At 46.8% G+C, this 12737-nt stretch overlaps 43 non-coding genes and 21 pseudogenes across 43 annotated transcripts; all 64 read right to left on the bottom strand.

Moving 5' to 3' along the window:
* On the bottom strand, positions 1 to 119 carry LOC144415180 (5S ribosomal RNA). The gene has a single exon (XR_013471072.1). It is a non-coding gene; the product is annotated as a 5S ribosomal RNA (ribosomal RNA).
* An 81-nt stretch (positions 120 to 200) lies between these two features.
* Positions 201 to 319, bottom strand: LOC144414845 (5S ribosomal RNA). Its single transcript, XR_013470735.1, has one exon. It is a non-coding gene; the product is annotated as a 5S ribosomal RNA (ribosomal RNA).
* An 81-nt stretch (positions 320 to 400) lies between these two features.
* On the bottom strand, positions 401 to 519 carry LOC144417200 (5S ribosomal RNA). Its single transcript, XR_013473093.1, has one exon. It is a non-coding gene; the product is annotated as a 5S ribosomal RNA (ribosomal RNA).
* An 81-nt stretch (positions 520 to 600) lies between these two features.
* LOC144415774 (5S ribosomal RNA) lies at positions 601 to 719 on the bottom strand. The gene has a single exon (XR_013471667.1). It is a non-coding gene; the product is annotated as a 5S ribosomal RNA (ribosomal RNA).
* An 81-nt stretch (positions 720 to 800) lies between these two features.
* Positions 801 to 919, bottom strand: LOC144415836 (5S ribosomal RNA). The gene has a single exon (XR_013471730.1). It is a non-coding gene; the product is annotated as a 5S ribosomal RNA (ribosomal RNA).
* An 81-nt stretch (positions 920 to 1000) lies between these two features.
* On the bottom strand, positions 1001 to 1109 carry LOC144412506 (5S ribosomal RNA; annotated as a pseudogene).
* Positions 1110 to 1190: 81 nt separating this feature from the next.
* LOC144416106 (5S ribosomal RNA) lies at positions 1191 to 1309 on the bottom strand. The gene has a single exon (XR_013472000.1). It is a non-coding gene; the product is annotated as a 5S ribosomal RNA (ribosomal RNA).
* An 81-nt stretch (positions 1310 to 1390) lies between these two features.
* LOC144416095 (5S ribosomal RNA) lies at positions 1391 to 1509 on the bottom strand. Its single transcript, XR_013471989.1, has one exon. It is a non-coding gene; the product is annotated as a 5S ribosomal RNA (ribosomal RNA).
* Positions 1510 to 1594: 85 nt separating this feature from the next.
* Positions 1595 to 1713, bottom strand: LOC144417514 (5S ribosomal RNA; annotated as a pseudogene).
* An 81-nt stretch (positions 1714 to 1794) lies between these two features.
* LOC144415512 (5S ribosomal RNA) lies at positions 1795 to 1913 on the bottom strand. The gene has a single exon (XR_013471403.1). It is a non-coding gene; the product is annotated as a 5S ribosomal RNA (ribosomal RNA).
* Positions 1914 to 1994: 81 nt separating this feature from the next.
* Positions 1995 to 2103, bottom strand: LOC144411955 (5S ribosomal RNA; annotated as a pseudogene).
* An 81-nt stretch (positions 2104 to 2184) lies between these two features.
* Positions 2185 to 2293, bottom strand: LOC144412505 (5S ribosomal RNA; annotated as a pseudogene).
* An 81-nt stretch (positions 2294 to 2374) lies between these two features.
* On the bottom strand, positions 2375 to 2493 carry LOC144416084 (5S ribosomal RNA). Its single transcript, XR_013471978.1, has one exon. It is a non-coding gene; the product is annotated as a 5S ribosomal RNA (ribosomal RNA).
* An 81-nt stretch (positions 2494 to 2574) lies between these two features.
* Positions 2575 to 2693, bottom strand: LOC144415177 (5S ribosomal RNA). Its single transcript, XR_013471069.1, has one exon. It is a non-coding gene; the product is annotated as a 5S ribosomal RNA (ribosomal RNA).
* An 85-nt stretch (positions 2694 to 2778) lies between these two features.
* LOC144417513 (5S ribosomal RNA) lies at positions 2779 to 2897 on the bottom strand (annotated as a pseudogene).
* A 139-nt stretch (positions 2898 to 3036) lies between these two features.
* Positions 3037 to 3155, bottom strand: LOC144415511 (5S ribosomal RNA). The gene has a single exon (XR_013471402.1). It is a non-coding gene; the product is annotated as a 5S ribosomal RNA (ribosomal RNA).
* Positions 3156 to 3236: 81 nt separating this feature from the next.
* LOC144411953 (5S ribosomal RNA) lies at positions 3237 to 3345 on the bottom strand (annotated as a pseudogene).
* Positions 3346 to 3426: 81 nt separating this feature from the next.
* On the bottom strand, positions 3427 to 3544 carry LOC144417150 (5S ribosomal RNA). The gene has a single exon (XR_013473043.1). It is a non-coding gene; the product is annotated as a 5S ribosomal RNA (ribosomal RNA).
* Positions 3545 to 3625: 81 nt separating this feature from the next.
* LOC144417149 (5S ribosomal RNA) lies at positions 3626 to 3743 on the bottom strand. The gene has a single exon (XR_013473042.1). It is a non-coding gene; the product is annotated as a 5S ribosomal RNA (ribosomal RNA).
* An 81-nt stretch (positions 3744 to 3824) lies between these two features.
* On the bottom strand, positions 3825 to 3943 carry LOC144416847 (5S ribosomal RNA). The gene has a single exon (XR_013472740.1). It is a non-coding gene; the product is annotated as a 5S ribosomal RNA (ribosomal RNA).
* An 81-nt stretch (positions 3944 to 4024) lies between these two features.
* LOC144415392 (5S ribosomal RNA) lies at positions 4025 to 4143 on the bottom strand. The gene has a single exon (XR_013471284.1). It is a non-coding gene; the product is annotated as a 5S ribosomal RNA (ribosomal RNA).
* Positions 4144 to 4224: 81 nt separating this feature from the next.
* Positions 4225 to 4343, bottom strand: LOC144414854 (5S ribosomal RNA). The gene has a single exon (XR_013470745.1). It is a non-coding gene; the product is annotated as a 5S ribosomal RNA (ribosomal RNA).
* Positions 4344 to 4424: 81 nt separating this feature from the next.
* On the bottom strand, positions 4425 to 4533 carry LOC144412504 (5S ribosomal RNA; annotated as a pseudogene).
* Positions 4534 to 4614: 81 nt separating this feature from the next.
* LOC144415391 (5S ribosomal RNA) lies at positions 4615 to 4733 on the bottom strand. Its single transcript, XR_013471283.1, has one exon. It is a non-coding gene; the product is annotated as a 5S ribosomal RNA (ribosomal RNA).
* Positions 4734 to 4814: 81 nt separating this feature from the next.
* LOC144417840 (5S ribosomal RNA) lies at positions 4815 to 4933 on the bottom strand (annotated as a pseudogene).
* An 81-nt stretch (positions 4934 to 5014) lies between these two features.
* LOC144418276 (5S ribosomal RNA) lies at positions 5015 to 5133 on the bottom strand (annotated as a pseudogene).
* Positions 5134 to 5214: 81 nt separating this feature from the next.
* Positions 5215 to 5333, bottom strand: LOC144414955 (5S ribosomal RNA). The gene has a single exon (XR_013470847.1). It is a non-coding gene; the product is annotated as a 5S ribosomal RNA (ribosomal RNA).
* An 81-nt stretch (positions 5334 to 5414) lies between these two features.
* LOC144417148 (5S ribosomal RNA) lies at positions 5415 to 5532 on the bottom strand. Its single transcript, XR_013473041.1, has one exon. It is a non-coding gene; the product is annotated as a 5S ribosomal RNA (ribosomal RNA).
* Positions 5533 to 5613: 81 nt separating this feature from the next.
* On the bottom strand, positions 5614 to 5732 carry LOC144416073 (5S ribosomal RNA). Its single transcript, XR_013471967.1, has one exon. It is a non-coding gene; the product is annotated as a 5S ribosomal RNA (ribosomal RNA).
* An 81-nt stretch (positions 5733 to 5813) lies between these two features.
* On the bottom strand, positions 5814 to 5932 carry LOC144415381 (5S ribosomal RNA). Its single transcript, XR_013471273.1, has one exon. It is a non-coding gene; the product is annotated as a 5S ribosomal RNA (ribosomal RNA).
* Positions 5933 to 6013: 81 nt separating this feature from the next.
* LOC144416655 (5S ribosomal RNA) lies at positions 6014 to 6132 on the bottom strand. The gene has a single exon (XR_013472548.1). It is a non-coding gene; the product is annotated as a 5S ribosomal RNA (ribosomal RNA).
* An 81-nt stretch (positions 6133 to 6213) lies between these two features.
* Positions 6214 to 6322, bottom strand: LOC144412503 (5S ribosomal RNA; annotated as a pseudogene).
* An 81-nt stretch (positions 6323 to 6403) lies between these two features.
* On the bottom strand, positions 6404 to 6522 carry LOC144416157 (5S ribosomal RNA). Its single transcript, XR_013472051.1, has one exon. It is a non-coding gene; the product is annotated as a 5S ribosomal RNA (ribosomal RNA).
* An 81-nt stretch (positions 6523 to 6603) lies between these two features.
* Positions 6604 to 6722, bottom strand: LOC144416062 (5S ribosomal RNA). Its single transcript, XR_013471956.1, has one exon. It is a non-coding gene; the product is annotated as a 5S ribosomal RNA (ribosomal RNA).
* Positions 6723 to 6803: 81 nt separating this feature from the next.
* Positions 6804 to 6922, bottom strand: LOC144415370 (5S ribosomal RNA). Its single transcript, XR_013471262.1, has one exon. It is a non-coding gene; the product is annotated as a 5S ribosomal RNA (ribosomal RNA).
* Positions 6923 to 7003: 81 nt separating this feature from the next.
* LOC144414853 (5S ribosomal RNA) lies at positions 7004 to 7122 on the bottom strand. Its single transcript, XR_013470744.1, has one exon. It is a non-coding gene; the product is annotated as a 5S ribosomal RNA (ribosomal RNA).
* An 81-nt stretch (positions 7123 to 7203) lies between these two features.
* Positions 7204 to 7312, bottom strand: LOC144412502 (5S ribosomal RNA; annotated as a pseudogene).
* An 81-nt stretch (positions 7313 to 7393) lies between these two features.
* LOC144415390 (5S ribosomal RNA) lies at positions 7394 to 7512 on the bottom strand. Its single transcript, XR_013471282.1, has one exon. It is a non-coding gene; the product is annotated as a 5S ribosomal RNA (ribosomal RNA).
* An 81-nt stretch (positions 7513 to 7593) lies between these two features.
* LOC144417839 (5S ribosomal RNA) lies at positions 7594 to 7712 on the bottom strand (annotated as a pseudogene).
* An 83-nt stretch (positions 7713 to 7795) lies between these two features.
* On the bottom strand, positions 7796 to 7914 carry LOC144417684 (5S ribosomal RNA; annotated as a pseudogene).
* Positions 7915 to 7995: 81 nt separating this feature from the next.
* Positions 7996 to 8114, bottom strand: LOC144415510 (5S ribosomal RNA). Its single transcript, XR_013471401.1, has one exon. It is a non-coding gene; the product is annotated as a 5S ribosomal RNA (ribosomal RNA).
* An 81-nt stretch (positions 8115 to 8195) lies between these two features.
* Positions 8196 to 8304, bottom strand: LOC144411952 (5S ribosomal RNA; annotated as a pseudogene).
* An 81-nt stretch (positions 8305 to 8385) lies between these two features.
* LOC144416051 (5S ribosomal RNA) lies at positions 8386 to 8504 on the bottom strand. The gene has a single exon (XR_013471945.1). It is a non-coding gene; the product is annotated as a 5S ribosomal RNA (ribosomal RNA).
* Positions 8505 to 8585: 81 nt separating this feature from the next.
* LOC144417147 (5S ribosomal RNA) lies at positions 8586 to 8703 on the bottom strand. The gene has a single exon (XR_013473040.1). It is a non-coding gene; the product is annotated as a 5S ribosomal RNA (ribosomal RNA).
* An 81-nt stretch (positions 8704 to 8784) lies between these two features.
* Positions 8785 to 8903, bottom strand: LOC144416040 (5S ribosomal RNA). Its single transcript, XR_013471934.1, has one exon. It is a non-coding gene; the product is annotated as a 5S ribosomal RNA (ribosomal RNA).
* Positions 8904 to 8984: 81 nt separating this feature from the next.
* On the bottom strand, positions 8985 to 9103 carry LOC144415359 (5S ribosomal RNA). The gene has a single exon (XR_013471251.1). It is a non-coding gene; the product is annotated as a 5S ribosomal RNA (ribosomal RNA).
* An 81-nt stretch (positions 9104 to 9184) lies between these two features.
* LOC144416838 (5S ribosomal RNA) lies at positions 9185 to 9303 on the bottom strand. The gene has a single exon (XR_013472731.1). It is a non-coding gene; the product is annotated as a 5S ribosomal RNA (ribosomal RNA).
* Positions 9304 to 9384: 81 nt separating this feature from the next.
* Positions 9385 to 9493, bottom strand: LOC144412500 (5S ribosomal RNA; annotated as a pseudogene).
* Positions 9494 to 9574: 81 nt separating this feature from the next.
* Positions 9575 to 9693, bottom strand: LOC144416156 (5S ribosomal RNA). Its single transcript, XR_013472050.1, has one exon. It is a non-coding gene; the product is annotated as a 5S ribosomal RNA (ribosomal RNA).
* Positions 9694 to 9774: 81 nt separating this feature from the next.
* On the bottom strand, positions 9775 to 9893 carry LOC144417837 (5S ribosomal RNA; annotated as a pseudogene).
* An 81-nt stretch (positions 9894 to 9974) lies between these two features.
* LOC144415371 (5S ribosomal RNA) lies at positions 9975 to 10093 on the bottom strand. The gene has a single exon (XR_013471263.1). It is a non-coding gene; the product is annotated as a 5S ribosomal RNA (ribosomal RNA).
* An 81-nt stretch (positions 10094 to 10174) lies between these two features.
* On the bottom strand, positions 10175 to 10293 carry LOC144416029 (5S ribosomal RNA). Its single transcript, XR_013471923.1, has one exon. It is a non-coding gene; the product is annotated as a 5S ribosomal RNA (ribosomal RNA).
* Positions 10294 to 10374: 81 nt separating this feature from the next.
* LOC144418379 (5S ribosomal RNA) lies at positions 10375 to 10493 on the bottom strand (annotated as a pseudogene).
* Positions 10494 to 10574: 81 nt separating this feature from the next.
* On the bottom strand, positions 10575 to 10693 carry LOC144415509 (5S ribosomal RNA). Its single transcript, XR_013471400.1, has one exon. It is a non-coding gene; the product is annotated as a 5S ribosomal RNA (ribosomal RNA).
* Positions 10694 to 10774: 81 nt separating this feature from the next.
* On the bottom strand, positions 10775 to 10883 carry LOC144412499 (5S ribosomal RNA; annotated as a pseudogene).
* Positions 10884 to 10964: 81 nt separating this feature from the next.
* Positions 10965 to 11083, bottom strand: LOC144416155 (5S ribosomal RNA). The gene has a single exon (XR_013472049.1). It is a non-coding gene; the product is annotated as a 5S ribosomal RNA (ribosomal RNA).
* An 81-nt stretch (positions 11084 to 11164) lies between these two features.
* Positions 11165 to 11283, bottom strand: LOC144412167 (5S ribosomal RNA; annotated as a pseudogene).
* An 81-nt stretch (positions 11284 to 11364) lies between these two features.
* On the bottom strand, positions 11365 to 11483 carry LOC144415369 (5S ribosomal RNA). The gene has a single exon (XR_013471261.1). It is a non-coding gene; the product is annotated as a 5S ribosomal RNA (ribosomal RNA).
* An 81-nt stretch (positions 11484 to 11564) lies between these two features.
* LOC144416017 (5S ribosomal RNA) lies at positions 11565 to 11683 on the bottom strand. Its single transcript, XR_013471911.1, has one exon. It is a non-coding gene; the product is annotated as a 5S ribosomal RNA (ribosomal RNA).
* An 81-nt stretch (positions 11684 to 11764) lies between these two features.
* LOC144418246 (5S ribosomal RNA) lies at positions 11765 to 11883 on the bottom strand (annotated as a pseudogene).
* An 81-nt stretch (positions 11884 to 11964) lies between these two features.
* LOC144415508 (5S ribosomal RNA) lies at positions 11965 to 12083 on the bottom strand. The gene has a single exon (XR_013471399.1). It is a non-coding gene; the product is annotated as a 5S ribosomal RNA (ribosomal RNA).
* Positions 12084 to 12164: 81 nt separating this feature from the next.
* LOC144411951 (5S ribosomal RNA) lies at positions 12165 to 12273 on the bottom strand (annotated as a pseudogene).
* A 70-nt stretch (positions 12274 to 12343) lies between these two features.
* LOC144416006 (5S ribosomal RNA) lies at positions 12344 to 12462 on the bottom strand. Its single transcript, XR_013471900.1, has one exon. It is a non-coding gene; the product is annotated as a 5S ribosomal RNA (ribosomal RNA).
* Positions 12463 to 12543: 81 nt separating this feature from the next.
* LOC144417146 (5S ribosomal RNA) lies at positions 12544 to 12661 on the bottom strand. The gene has a single exon (XR_013473039.1). It is a non-coding gene; the product is annotated as a 5S ribosomal RNA (ribosomal RNA).
* Positions 12662 to 12737: the final 76 nt, after the last annotated feature.

Raw genomic sequence — 12737 nt, 5'->3', positions numbered from 1 at the left:
AGCCTACGACTCTCGGTATTCCCAGCCGGTCACCCATGCAAGTACTAACCGAGCCCGACATTGCTTAACTTCCGAGATCGAACGAGATCGGGTGCATTCAACGTGGTATGGTTGTAGGCGATAAAGTAGTAGTCTATTCGGCTATTTGTATTTCGCAGTTGTTGGAAAACAGAGCAAAATCAAATGAAACGGCGACGAAAAGCCTACGACACTCGGTATTCCCAGCCGGTAACCCATGCAAGTACTAACCGAGCCCGACATTGCTTAACTTCCGAGATCGAACGAGATCGGGTGCATTCAACGTGGTATGGTTGTAGGCGATAAAGTAGTAGTCTATTCGGCTATTTGTATTTCGCAGTTGTTGGAAAACAGAGGAAAATCGAATGAAACGGCGACGAAAAGCCTGCGACCCTCGGTATTCCCAGCCGGTCACCCATGCAAGTACTAACCGAGCCCGACATTGCTTAACTTCCGAGATCAAACGAGATCGGGTGCATTCAACGTGGTATGGTTGTAGGCGATAAAATAGTAGTCTATTCGGCTATTTGTATTTCGCAGTTGTTGGAAAACAGAGCAAAATCGAATGAAACGGCGACGAAAAGCCTACGACACTCGGTATTCCCAGCCGGTCACCCATGCAAGTACTAACCGAGCCCGACATTGCTTAACTTCCGAGATCGAACGAGGTCGGGTGCATTCAACGTGGTATGGTTGTAGGCGATAAAGTAGTAGTCTATTCGGCTATTTGTATTTCGCAGTTGTTGGAAAACAGAGCAAAATCGAATGAAACGGCGACGAAAAGCCTACGACACTCGGTATTCCCAGCCGGTCACCTATGCAAGTACTAACCGAGCCCGACATTGCTTAACTTCCGAGATCGAACGAGATCGGGTGCATTCAACGTGGTATGGTTGTAGGCGATAAAGTAGTAGTCTATTCGGCTATTTGTATTTCGCAGTTGTTGGAAAACAGAGCAAAATCGAATGAAACGGCGACAAAAAGCCTACGACACTCGGTATTCCCAGCCGGTCACCCATGTAAGTACTAACCGAGCCCGACATTGCTTAACTTCCGAGATCGAGTGCATTCAACGTGGTATGGTTGTAGGCGATAAAGTAGTAGTCTATTCGGCTATTTGTATTTCGCAGTTGTTGGAAAACAGAGCAAAATCGAATGAAACGGCGACGAAAAGCCTACGACACTCGGTATTCCCAGCCGGTCACCCATGCAAGTACTAACCGAGCCCGACATTGCTTAACTTCCGAGATCGAACGAGATCGGGTGCATTCAACGTGGTATGGTTGTAGGCGATAAAGTAGTAGTCTATTCGGCTATTTGTATTTCGCAGTTATTGGAAAACAGAGCAAAATCGAATGAAACGGCGACGAAAAGCCTACGACACTCGGTATTCCCAGCCGGTCACCCATGCAAGTACTAACCGAGCCCGACATTGCTTAACTTCCGAGATCGAACGAGATCGGGTGCATTCAACGTGGTATGGTTGTAGGCGATAAAGTAGTAGTCTATTCGGCTATTTGTATTTCGCAGTTGTTGGAAAACAGAGCAAAAACGAATGGAACGGCGACGAAAAAAAAGCCTACGACACTCGGTATTCCCAGCCGGTCACCCATGCAAGTACTAACCGAGCACGACATTGCTTAACTTCCGAGATCGAACGAGATCGGGTGCATTCACCGTGGTATGGTTGTAGGCGATGAAGTAGTAGTCTATTCGGCTATTTGTATTTCCCAGTTGTTAGAAAACAGAGCAAAATCGAATGAAACGGCGACGAAAAGCCTACGACACTCGGTATTCCCAGCCGGTCACCCATGCAAGTACTAACCAAGCCCGACATTGCTTAACTTCCGAGATCGAACAAGATCGGGTGCATTCAACGTGGTATGGTTGTAGGCGATAAAGTAGTAGTCTATTCGGCTATTTGTATTTCGCAATTGTTAGAAAACAGAGGAAAATCGAATGAAACGGCGACGAAAAGCCTACGACACTCGGTATTCCCAGCCGGTCACCCATGCAAGTACTAACCGAGCCCGACATTGCTTAACTTCCGAGATCGGGTGCATTCAACGTGGTATGGTTGTAGGCGATAAAGTAGTAGTCTATTCGGCTATTTGTATTTCGCAGTTGTTGGAAAACAGAGCAAAATCGAATGAAACGGCGACAAAAAGCCTACGACACTCGGTATTCCCAGCCGGTCACCCATGTAAGTACTAACCGAGCCCGACATTGCTTAACTTCCGAGATCGAGTGCATTCAACGTGGTATGGTTGTAGGCGATAAAGTAGTAGTCTATTCGGCTATTTGTATTTCGCAGTTGTTGGAAAACAGAGCAAAATCGAATGAAACGGCGACGAAAAGCCTACGACACTCGGTATTCCCAGCCGGTCACCCATGCAAGTACTAACCGAGCCCGACATTGCTTAACTTCCGAGATCGAACGAGATCGGGTGCATTCAACGTGGTATGGTTGTAGGCGATAAAGTAGTAGTCTATTCGGCTATTTGTATTTCGCAGTTATTGGAAAACAGAGCAAAATCGAATGAAACGGCGACGAAAAGCCTACGACACTCGGTATTCCCAGCCGGTCATCCATGCAAGTACTAACCGAGCCCGACATTGCTTAACTTCCGAGATCGAACGAGATCGGGTGCATTCAACGTGGTATGGTTGTAGGCGATAAAGTAGTAGTCTATTCGGCTATTTGTATTTCGCAGTTGTTGGAAAACAGAGCAAAAACGAATGGAACGGCTACGAAAAAAAAGCCTACGACACTCGGTATTCCCAGCCGGTCACCCATGCAAGTACTAACCGAGCACGACATTGCTTAACTTCCGAGATCGAACGAGATCGGGTGCATTCACCGTGGTATGGTTGTAGGCGATGAAGTAGTAGTCTATTCGGCTATTTGTATTTCCCAGTTGTTAGAAAACAGAGCAAAATCGAATGAAACGGCGACGAAAAGCCTACGACACTCGGTATTCCCAGCCGGTCACCCATGCAAGTACTAACCAAGCGAAAAGCCTACGACACTCGGTATTCCCAGCCGGTCACCCATGCAAGTACTAACCAAGCCCGACATTGCTTAACTTCCGAGATCGAACAAGATCGGGTGCATTCAACGTGGTATGGTTGTAGGCGATAAAGTAGTAGTCTATTCGGCTATTTGTATTTCGCAATTGTTAGAAAACAGAGCAAAATCGAATGAAACGGCGACGAAAAGCCTACGACACTCGGTATTCCCAGCCGGTCACCCATGCAAGTACTAACCGAGCCCGACATTGCTTAACTTCCGAGATCGGGTGCATTCAACGTGGTATGGTTGTAGGCGGTAAAGTAGTAGTCTATTCGGCTATTTGTATTTCGCAGTTGTTGGAAAACAGAGCAAAATCGAACGAAACGGCGACGAAAAGCCTACGACACTCGGTATTCCAGCCGGTCACCCATGCAAGTACTAACCGAGCCCGACATTGCTTAACTTCCGAGATCGAACGAGATCGGGTGCATTCAACGTGGTATGGTTGTAGGCGATTAAACAGTAGTCTATTCGGCTATTTGTATTTCGCAGTTGTTGGAAAACAGAGCAAAATCGAACGAAACGGCGACGAAAAGCCTACGACACTCGGTATTCCAGCCGGTCACCCATGCAAGTACTAACCGAGCCCGACATTGCTTAACTTCCGAGATCGAACGAGATCGGGTGCATTCAACGTGGTATGGTTGTAGGCGATAAAGTAGTAGTCTATTCGGCTATTTGTATTTCGCAGTTGTTGGAAAACAGAGCAAAATCAAATGAAACGGCGACGAAAAGCCTACGACACTCGGTATTCCCAGCCGGTCACCCATGCAAGTACTAACCGAGCCCGACATTGCTTAACTTCCTAGATCGAACGAGATCGGGTGCATTCAACGTGGTATGGTTGTAGGCGATAAAGTAGTAGTCTATTCGGCTATTTGTATTTCGCAATTGTTGGAAAACAGAGCAAAATCGAATGAAACGGCGACGAAAAGCCTACGACACTCGGTATTCCCAGTCGGTCACCCATGCAAGTACTAACCGAGCCCGACATTGCTTAACTTCCGAGATCGAACGAGATCGGGTGCATTCAACGTGGTATGGTTGTAGGCGATAAAGTAGTAGTCTATTCGGCTATTTGTATTTCGCAGTTGTTGGAAAACAGAGCAAAATCGAATGAAACGGCGACGAAAAGCCTACGACACTCGGTATTCCCAGCCGGTCACCCATGCAAGTACTAACCGAGCCCGACATTGCTTAACTTCCGAGATCGAACGAGATCGAGTGCATTCAACGTGGTATGGTTGTAGGCGATAAAGTAGTAGTCTATTCGGCTATTTGTATTTCGCAGTTGTTGGAAAACAGAGCAAAATCGAATGAAACGGCGACAAAAAGCCTACGACACTCGGTATTCCCAGCCGGTCACCCATGCAAGTACTAACCGAGCCCGACATTGCTTAACTTCCGAGATCGAGTGCATTCAACGTGGTATGATTGTAGGCAATAAAGTAGTAGTCTATTCGGCTATTTGTATTTCGCAGTTGTTGGAAAACAGAGCAAAATCGAATGAAACGGCGACGAAAAGCCTACGACACTCGGTATTCCCAGCCGGTCACCCATGCAAGTACTAACCGAGCCCGACATTGATTAACTTCCGAGATCGAACGAGATCGGGTGCATTCAACGTGGTATGGTTGTAGGCGATAAAGTAGTAGTCTATTCGGCTATTTGTATTTTGCAGTTGTTGGAAAACAGAGCAAAATCGAATGAAACGGCGACGAAAAGCCTACGACACTCGGTATTCCCAGCCGGTCACCCATGCAAGTACTAACCGAGCCCGACATTGCTTAACTTCCGAGATCGAACGATAACGGGTGCATTCAACGTGGTATGGTTGTAGGCGATAAAGTAGTAGTCTATTCGGCTATTTGTATTTCGCAGTTGTTGGAAAACAGAGCAAAATCGAATGAAACGGCGACGAAAAGACTACGACACTCGGTATTCCCAGCCGGTCACCCATGCAAGTACTAACCGAGCCCGACATTGCTTAACTTCCGAGATCGAACGATAACGGGTGCATTCAACGTGGTATGGTTGTAGGCGATAAAGTAGTAGTCTATTCGGCTATTTGTATTTCGCAGTTGTTGGAAAACAGAGCAAAATCGAATGAAACGGCGACAAAAAGCCTACGACACTCGGTATTCGCAGCCGGTCACCCATGCAAGTACTAACCGAGCCCGACATTGCTTAACTTCCGAGATCGAACGAGATCGGGTGCATTCAACGTGGTATGGTTGTAGGCGATTAAACAGTAGTCTATTCGGCTATTTGTATTTCGCAGTTGTTGGAAAACAGAACAAAATCGAACGAAACGGCGACGAAAAGCCTACGACACTCGGTATTCCAGCCGGTCACCCATGCAAGTACTAACCGAGCCCGACATTGCTTAACTTCCGAGATCGAACGAGATCGGGTGCATTCAACGTGGTATGGTTGTAGGCGATAAAGTAGTAGTCTATTCGGCTATTTGTATTTCGCAGTTGTTGGAAAACAGAGCAAAATCAAATGAAACGGCGACGAAAAGCCTACGACACTCGGTATTCCCAGCCGGTCACCCATGCAAGTACTAACCGAGCCCGACATTGCTTAACTTCCGAGATCGAACGAGATCGGGTGCATTCAACGTGGTATGGTTGTAGGCGATAAAGTAGTAGTCTATTCGGCTATTTGTATTTCGCAATTGTTGGAAAACAGAGCAAAATCGAATGAAACGGCGACCAAAAGCCTACGACACTCGGTATTCCCAGTCGGTCACCCATGCAAGTACTAACCGAGCCCGACATTGCTTAACTTCCGAGATCGAACGAGATCGGGTGCATTCAACGTGGTATGGTTGTAGGCGATAAAGTAGTAGTCTATTCGGCTATTTGTATTTCGCAGTTGTTGGAAAACAGAGCAAAATCGAATGAAACGGCTACGAAAAGCCTACGACACTCGGTATTCCCAGCCGGTCACCCATGCAAGTACTAACCGCGCCCGACATTGCTTAACTTCCGAGATCGAACGAGATCGAGTGCATTCAACGTGGTATGGTTGTAGGCGATAAAGTAGTAGTCTATTCGGCTATTTGTATTTCGCAGTTGTTGGAAAACAGAGCAAAATCGAATGAAACGGCGACAAAAAGCCTACGACACTCGGTATTCCCAGCCGGTCACCCATGCAAGTACTAACCGAGCCCGACATTGCTTAACTTCCGAGATCGAGTGCATTCAACGTGGTATGATTGTAGGCAATAAAGTAGTAGTCTATTCGGCTATTTGTATTTCGCAGTTGTTGGAAAACAGAGCAAAATCGAATGAAACGGCGACGAAAAGCCTACGACACTCGGTATTCCCAGCCGGTCACCCATGCAAGTACTAACCGAGCCCGACATTGATTAACTTCCGAGATCGAAAGAGATCGGGTGCATTCAACGTGGTATGGTTGTAGGCGATAGAGTAGTAGTCTATTCGGCTATTTGTATTTCGCAGTTGTTGGAAAACAGAGCAAAATCAAATGAAACGGCGACGAAAAGCCTACGACACTCGGTATTCCCAGCCGGTCACCCATGCAAGTACTAACCGAGCCCGACATTGCTTAACTTCCGAGATCGAACGAGATCGGGTGCATTCAACGTGGTATGGTTGTAGGCGATAAAGTAGTAGTCTATTCGGCTATTTGTATTTCGCAATTGTTGGAAAACAGAGCAAAATCGAATGAAACGGCGACGAAAAGCCTACGACACTCGGTATTCCCAGTCGGTCACCCATGCAAGTACTAACCGAGCCCGACATTGCTTAACTTCCGAGATCGAACGAGATCGGGTGCATTCAACGTGGTATGGTTGTAGGCGATAAAGTAGTAGTCTATTCGGCTATTTGTATTTCGCAGTTGTTGGAAAACAGAGCAAAATCGAATGAAACGGCGACGAAAAGCCTACGACACTCGGTATTCCCAGCCGGTCACCCATGCAAGTACTAACCGAGCCCGACATTGCTTAACTTCCGAGATCGAACGAGATCGAGTGCATTCAACGTGGTATGGTTGTAGGCGATAAAGTAGTAGTCTATTCGGCTATTTGTATTTCGCAGTTGTTGGAAAACAGAGCAAAATCGAATGAAACGGCGACAAAAAGCCTACGACACTCGGTATTCCCAGCCGGTCACCCATGCAAGTACTAACCGAGCCCGACATTGCTTAACTTCCGAGATCGAGTGCATTCAACGTGGTATGATTGTAGGCAATAAAGTAGTAGTCTATTCGGCTATTTGTATTTCGCAGTTGTTGGAAAACAGAGCAAAATCGAATGAAACGGCGACGAAAAGCCTACGACACTCGGTATTCCCAGCCGGTCACCCATGCAAGTACTAACCGAGCCCGACATTGATTAACTTCCGAGATCGAACGAGATCGGGTGCATTCAACGTGGTATGGTTGTAGGCGATAAAGTAGTAGTCTATTCGGCTATTTGTATTTCGCAGTTGTTGGAAAACAGAGCAAAATCGAATGAAACGGCGACGAAAAGCCTACGACACTCGGTATTCCCAGCCGGTCACCCATGCAAGTACTAACCGAGCCCGACATTGCTTAACTTCCGAGATCGAACGATAACGGGTGCATTCAACGTGGTATGGTTGTAGGCGATATAAAGTAGTAGTCTATTCGGCTATTTGTATTTCGCAGTTGTTGGAAAACAGAGCAAAATCGAATGAAACGGCGACAAAAAGCCTACGACACTCGGTATTCGCAGACGGTCACCCATGCAAGTACTAACCGAGCACGACATTGCTTAACTTCCGAGATCGAACGAGATCGGGTGCATTCACCGTGGTATGGTTGTAGGCGATGGAGTAGTAGTCTATTCGGCTATTTGTATTTCCCAGTTGTTAGAAAACAGAGCAAAATCGAATGAAACGGCGACGAAAAGCCTACGACACTCGGTATTCCCAGCCGGTCACCCATGCAAGTACTAACCAAGCCCGACATTGCTTAACTTCCGAGATCGAACAAGATCGGGTGCATTCAACGTGGTATGGTTGTAGGCGATAAAGTAGTAGTCTATGCGGCTATTTGTATTTCGCAATTGTTAGAAAACAGAGCAAAATCGAATGAAACGGCGACGAAAAGCCTACGACACTCGGTATTCCCAGCCGGTCACCCATGCAAGTACTAACCGAGCCCGACATTGCTTAACTTCCGAGATCGGGTGCATTCAACGTGGTATGGTTGTAGGCGGTAAAGTAGTAGTCTATTCGGCTATTTGTATTTCGCAGTTGTTGGAAAACAGAGCAAAATCGAATGAAACGGCGACGAAAAGCCTACGACACTCGGTATTCCCAGCCGGTCACCCATGCAAGTACTAACCGAGCCCGACATTGCTTAACTTCCGAGATCGAACGAGATCGGGTGCATTCAACGTGGTATGGTTGTAGGCGATTAAACAGTAGTCTATTCGGCTATTTGTATTTCGCAGTTGTTGGAAAACAGAACAAAATCGAACGAAACGGCGACGAAAAGCCTACGACACTCGGTATTCCAGCCGGTCACCCATGCAAGTACTAACCGAGCCCGACATTGCTTAACTTCCGAGATCGAACGAGATCGGGTGCATTCAACGTGGTATGGTTGTAGGCGATAAAGTAGTAGTCTATTCGGCTATTTGTATTTCGCAGTTGTTGGAAAACAGAGCAAAATCAAATGAAACGGCGACGAAAAGCCTACGACACTCGGTATTCCCAGCCGGTCACCCATGCAAGTACTAACCGAGCCCGACATTGCTTAACTTCCGAGATCGAACGAGATCGGGTGCATTCAACGTGGTATGGTTGTAGGCGATAAAGTAGTAGTCTATTCGGCTATTTGTATTTCGCAATTGTTGGAAAACAGAGCAAAATCGAATGAAACGGCGACCAAAAGCCTACGACACTCGGTATTCCCAGTCGGTCACCCATGCAAGTACTAACCGAGCCCGACATTGCTTAACTTCCGAGATCGAACGAGATCGGGTGCATTCAACGTGGTATGGTTGTAGGCGATAAAGTAGTAGTCTATTCGGCTATTTGTATTTCGCAGTTGTTGGAAAACAGAGCAAAATCGAATGAAACGGCTACGAAAAGCCTACGACACTCGGTATTCCCAGCCGGTCACCCACGCAAGTACTAACCGCGCCCGACATTGCTTAACTTCCGAGATCGAACGAGATCGAGTGCATTCAACGTGGTATGGTTGTAGGCGATAAAGTAGTAGTCTATTCGGCTATTTGTATTTCGCAGTTGTTGGAAAACAGAGCAAAATCGAATGAAACGGCGACAAAAAGCCTACGACACTCGGTATTCCCAGCCGGTCACCCATGCAAGTACTAACCGAGCCCGACATTGCTTAACTTCCGAGATCGAGTGCATTCAACGTGGTATGATTGTAGGCAATAAAGTAGTAGTCTATTCGGCTATTTGTATTTCGCAGTTGTTGGAAAACAGAGCAAAATCGAATGAAACGGCGACGAAAAGCCTACGACACTCGGTATTCCCAGCCGGTCACCCATGCAAGTACTAACCGAGCCCGACATTGATTAACTTCCGAGATCGAAAGAGATCGGGTGCATTCAACGTGGTATGGTTGTAGGCGATAGAGTAGTAGTCTATTCGGCTATTTGTATTTCGCAGTTGTTGGAAAACAGAGCAAAATCGAATGAAACGGCGACGAAAAGCCTACGACACTCGGTATTCCCAGCCGGTCACCCATGCAAGTACTAACCGAGCCCGACATTGCTTAACTTCCGAGATCGAACGATAACGGGTGCATTCAACGTGGTATGGTTGTAGGCGATGAGGTAGTAGTCTATTCGGCTATTTGTATTTCGCAGTTGTTGGAAAACAGAGCAAAATTGAATGAAACGGCGACAAAAAGCCTACGACACTCGGTATTCCCAGCCGGTCACCCATGCAAGTACTAACCGAGCCCGACATTGCTTAACTTTCGAGATCGAACGAGATCGGGTGCATTCAACGTGGTATGGTTGTAGGCGATAAAGTAGTAGTCTATTCGGCTATTTGTATTTCGCAGTTGTTGGAAAACAGAGCAAAATCGAATGAAACGGCGACAAAAAGCCTACGACACTCGGTATTCCCAGCCGGTCACCCATGCAAGTACTAACCGAGCCCGACATTGCTTAACTTCCGAGATCGAACGAGATCGGGTGCATTCAACGTGGTATGGTTGTAGGCGATAAAGTAGTAGTCTATTCGGCTATTTGTATTTCGCAGTTGTTTGAAAACAGAGCAAAATCGAATGAAACCGCGACGAAAAGCATACGACACTCGGTATTCGCAGCCGGTCACCCATGCAAGTACTAACCGAGCACGACATTGCTTAACTTCCGAGATCGAACGAGATCGGGTGCATTCACCGTGGTATGGTTGTAGGCGATGGAGTAGTAGTCTATTCGGCTATTTGTATTTCCCAGTTGTTAGAAAACAGAGCAAAATCGAATGAAACGGCGACGAAAAGCCTACGACACTCGGTATTCCCAGCCGGTCACCCATGCAAGTACTAACCAAGCCCGACATTGCTTAACTTCCGAGATCGAACAAGATCGGGTGCATTCAACGTGGTATGGTTGTAGGCGATAAAGTAGTAGTCTATTCGGCTATTTGTATTTCGCAATTGTTAGAAAACAGAGCAAAATCGAATGAAACGGCGACAAAAAGCCTACGACACTCGGTATTCCCAGCCGGTCACCCATGCAAGTACTAACCGAGCCCGACATTGCTTAACTTCCGAGATCGAGTGCATTCAACGTGGTATGATTGTAGGCAATAAAGTAGTAGTCTATTCGGCTATTTGTATTTCGCAGTTGTTGGAAAACAGAGCAAAATCGAATGAAACGGCGACGAAAAGCCTACGACACTCGGTATTCCCAGCCGGTCACCCATGCAAGTACTAACCGAGCCCGACATTGATTAACTTCCGAGATCGAAAGAGATCGGGTGCATTCAACGTGGTATGGTTGTAGGCGATAGAGTAGTAGTCTATTCGGCTATTTGTATTTCGCAGTTGTTGGAAAACAGAGCAAAATCGAATGAAACGGCGACGAAAAGCCTACGACACTCGGTATTCCCAGCCGGTCACCCATGCAAGTACTAACCGAGCCCGACATTGCTCAACTTCCGAGATCGAACGATAACGGGTGCATTCAACGTGGTATGGTTGTAGGCGATGAGGTAGTAGTCTATTCGGCTATTTGTATTTCGCAGTTGTTGGAAAACAGAGCAAAATTGAATGAAACGGCGACAAAAAGCCTACGACACTCGGTATTCCCAGCCGGTCACCCATGCAAGTACTAACCGAGCCCGACATTGCTTAACTTTCGAGATCGAACGAGATCGGGTGCATTCAACGTGGTATGGTTGTAGGCGATAAAGTAGTAGTCTATTCGGCTATTTGTATTTCGCAGTTGTTGGAAAACAGAGCAAAATCGAATGAAACGGCGACAAAAAGCCTACGACACTCGGTATTCCCAGCCGGTCACCCATGCAAGTACTAACCGAGCCCGACATTGCTTAACTTCCGAGATCGAACGAGATCGGGTGCATTCAACGTGGTATGGTTGTAGGCGATAAAGTAGTAGTCTATTCGGCTATTTGTATTTCGCAGTTGTTTGAAAACAGAGCAAAATCGAATGAAACCGCGACGAAAAGCATACGACACTCGGTATTCGCAGACGGTCACCCATGCAAGTACTAACCGAGCACGACATTGCTTAACTTCCGAGATCGAACGAGATCGGGTGCATTCACCGTGGTATGGTTGTAGGCGATGGAGTAGTAGTCTATTCGGCTATTTGTATTTCCCAGTTGTTAGAAAACAGAGCAAAATCGAATGAAACGGCGACGAAAAGCCTACGACACTCGGTATTCCCAGCCGGTCACCCATGCAAGTACTAACCAAGCCCGACATTGCTTAACTTCCGAGATCGAACAAGATCGGGTGCATTCAACGTGGTATGGTTGTAGGCGATAAAGTAGTAGTCTATGCGGCTATTTGTATTTCGCAATTGTTAGAAAACAGAGCAAAATCGAATGAAACGGCGACGAAAAGCCTACGACACTCGGTATTCCCAGCCGGTCACCCATGCAAGTACTAACCGAGCCCGACATTGCTTAACTTCCGAGATCGGGTGCATTCAACGTGGTATGGTTGTAGGCGGTAAATTCGGCTATTTGTATTTCGCAGTTGTTGGAAAACAGAGCAAAATCGAATGAAACGGCGACGAAAAGCCTACGACACTCGGTATTCCCAGCCGGTCACCCATGCAAGTACTAACCGAGCCCGACATTGCTTAACTTCCGAGATCGAACGAGATCGGGTGCATTCAACGTGGTATGGTTGTAGGCGATTAAACAGTAGTCTATTCGGCTATTTGTATTTCGCAGTTGTTGGAAAACAGAACAAAATCGAACGAAACGGCGACGAAAAGCCTACGACACTCGGTATTCCAGCCGGTCACCCATGCAAGTACTAACCGAGCCCGACATTGCTTAACTTCCGAGATCGAACGAGATCGGGTGCATTCAACGTGGTATGGTTGTAGGCGATAAAGTAGTAGTCTATTCGGCTATTTGTATTTCGCAGTTGTTGGAAAACAGAGCAAAATCAAATGAAACGGCGA

Source organism: Styela clava, chromosome 15 (assembly GCF_964204865.1).
Source record: "Styela clava chromosome 15, kaStyClav1.hap1.2, whole genome shotgun sequence".
NCBI classification, from domain to species: Eukaryota; Metazoa; Chordata; class Ascidiacea; order Stolidobranchia; family Styelidae; genus Styela; species Styela clava.
The sequence above is the reverse complement of the archived record's forward strand: the minus strand, read 5'-3'. Positions and strand labels throughout refer to the sequence as shown.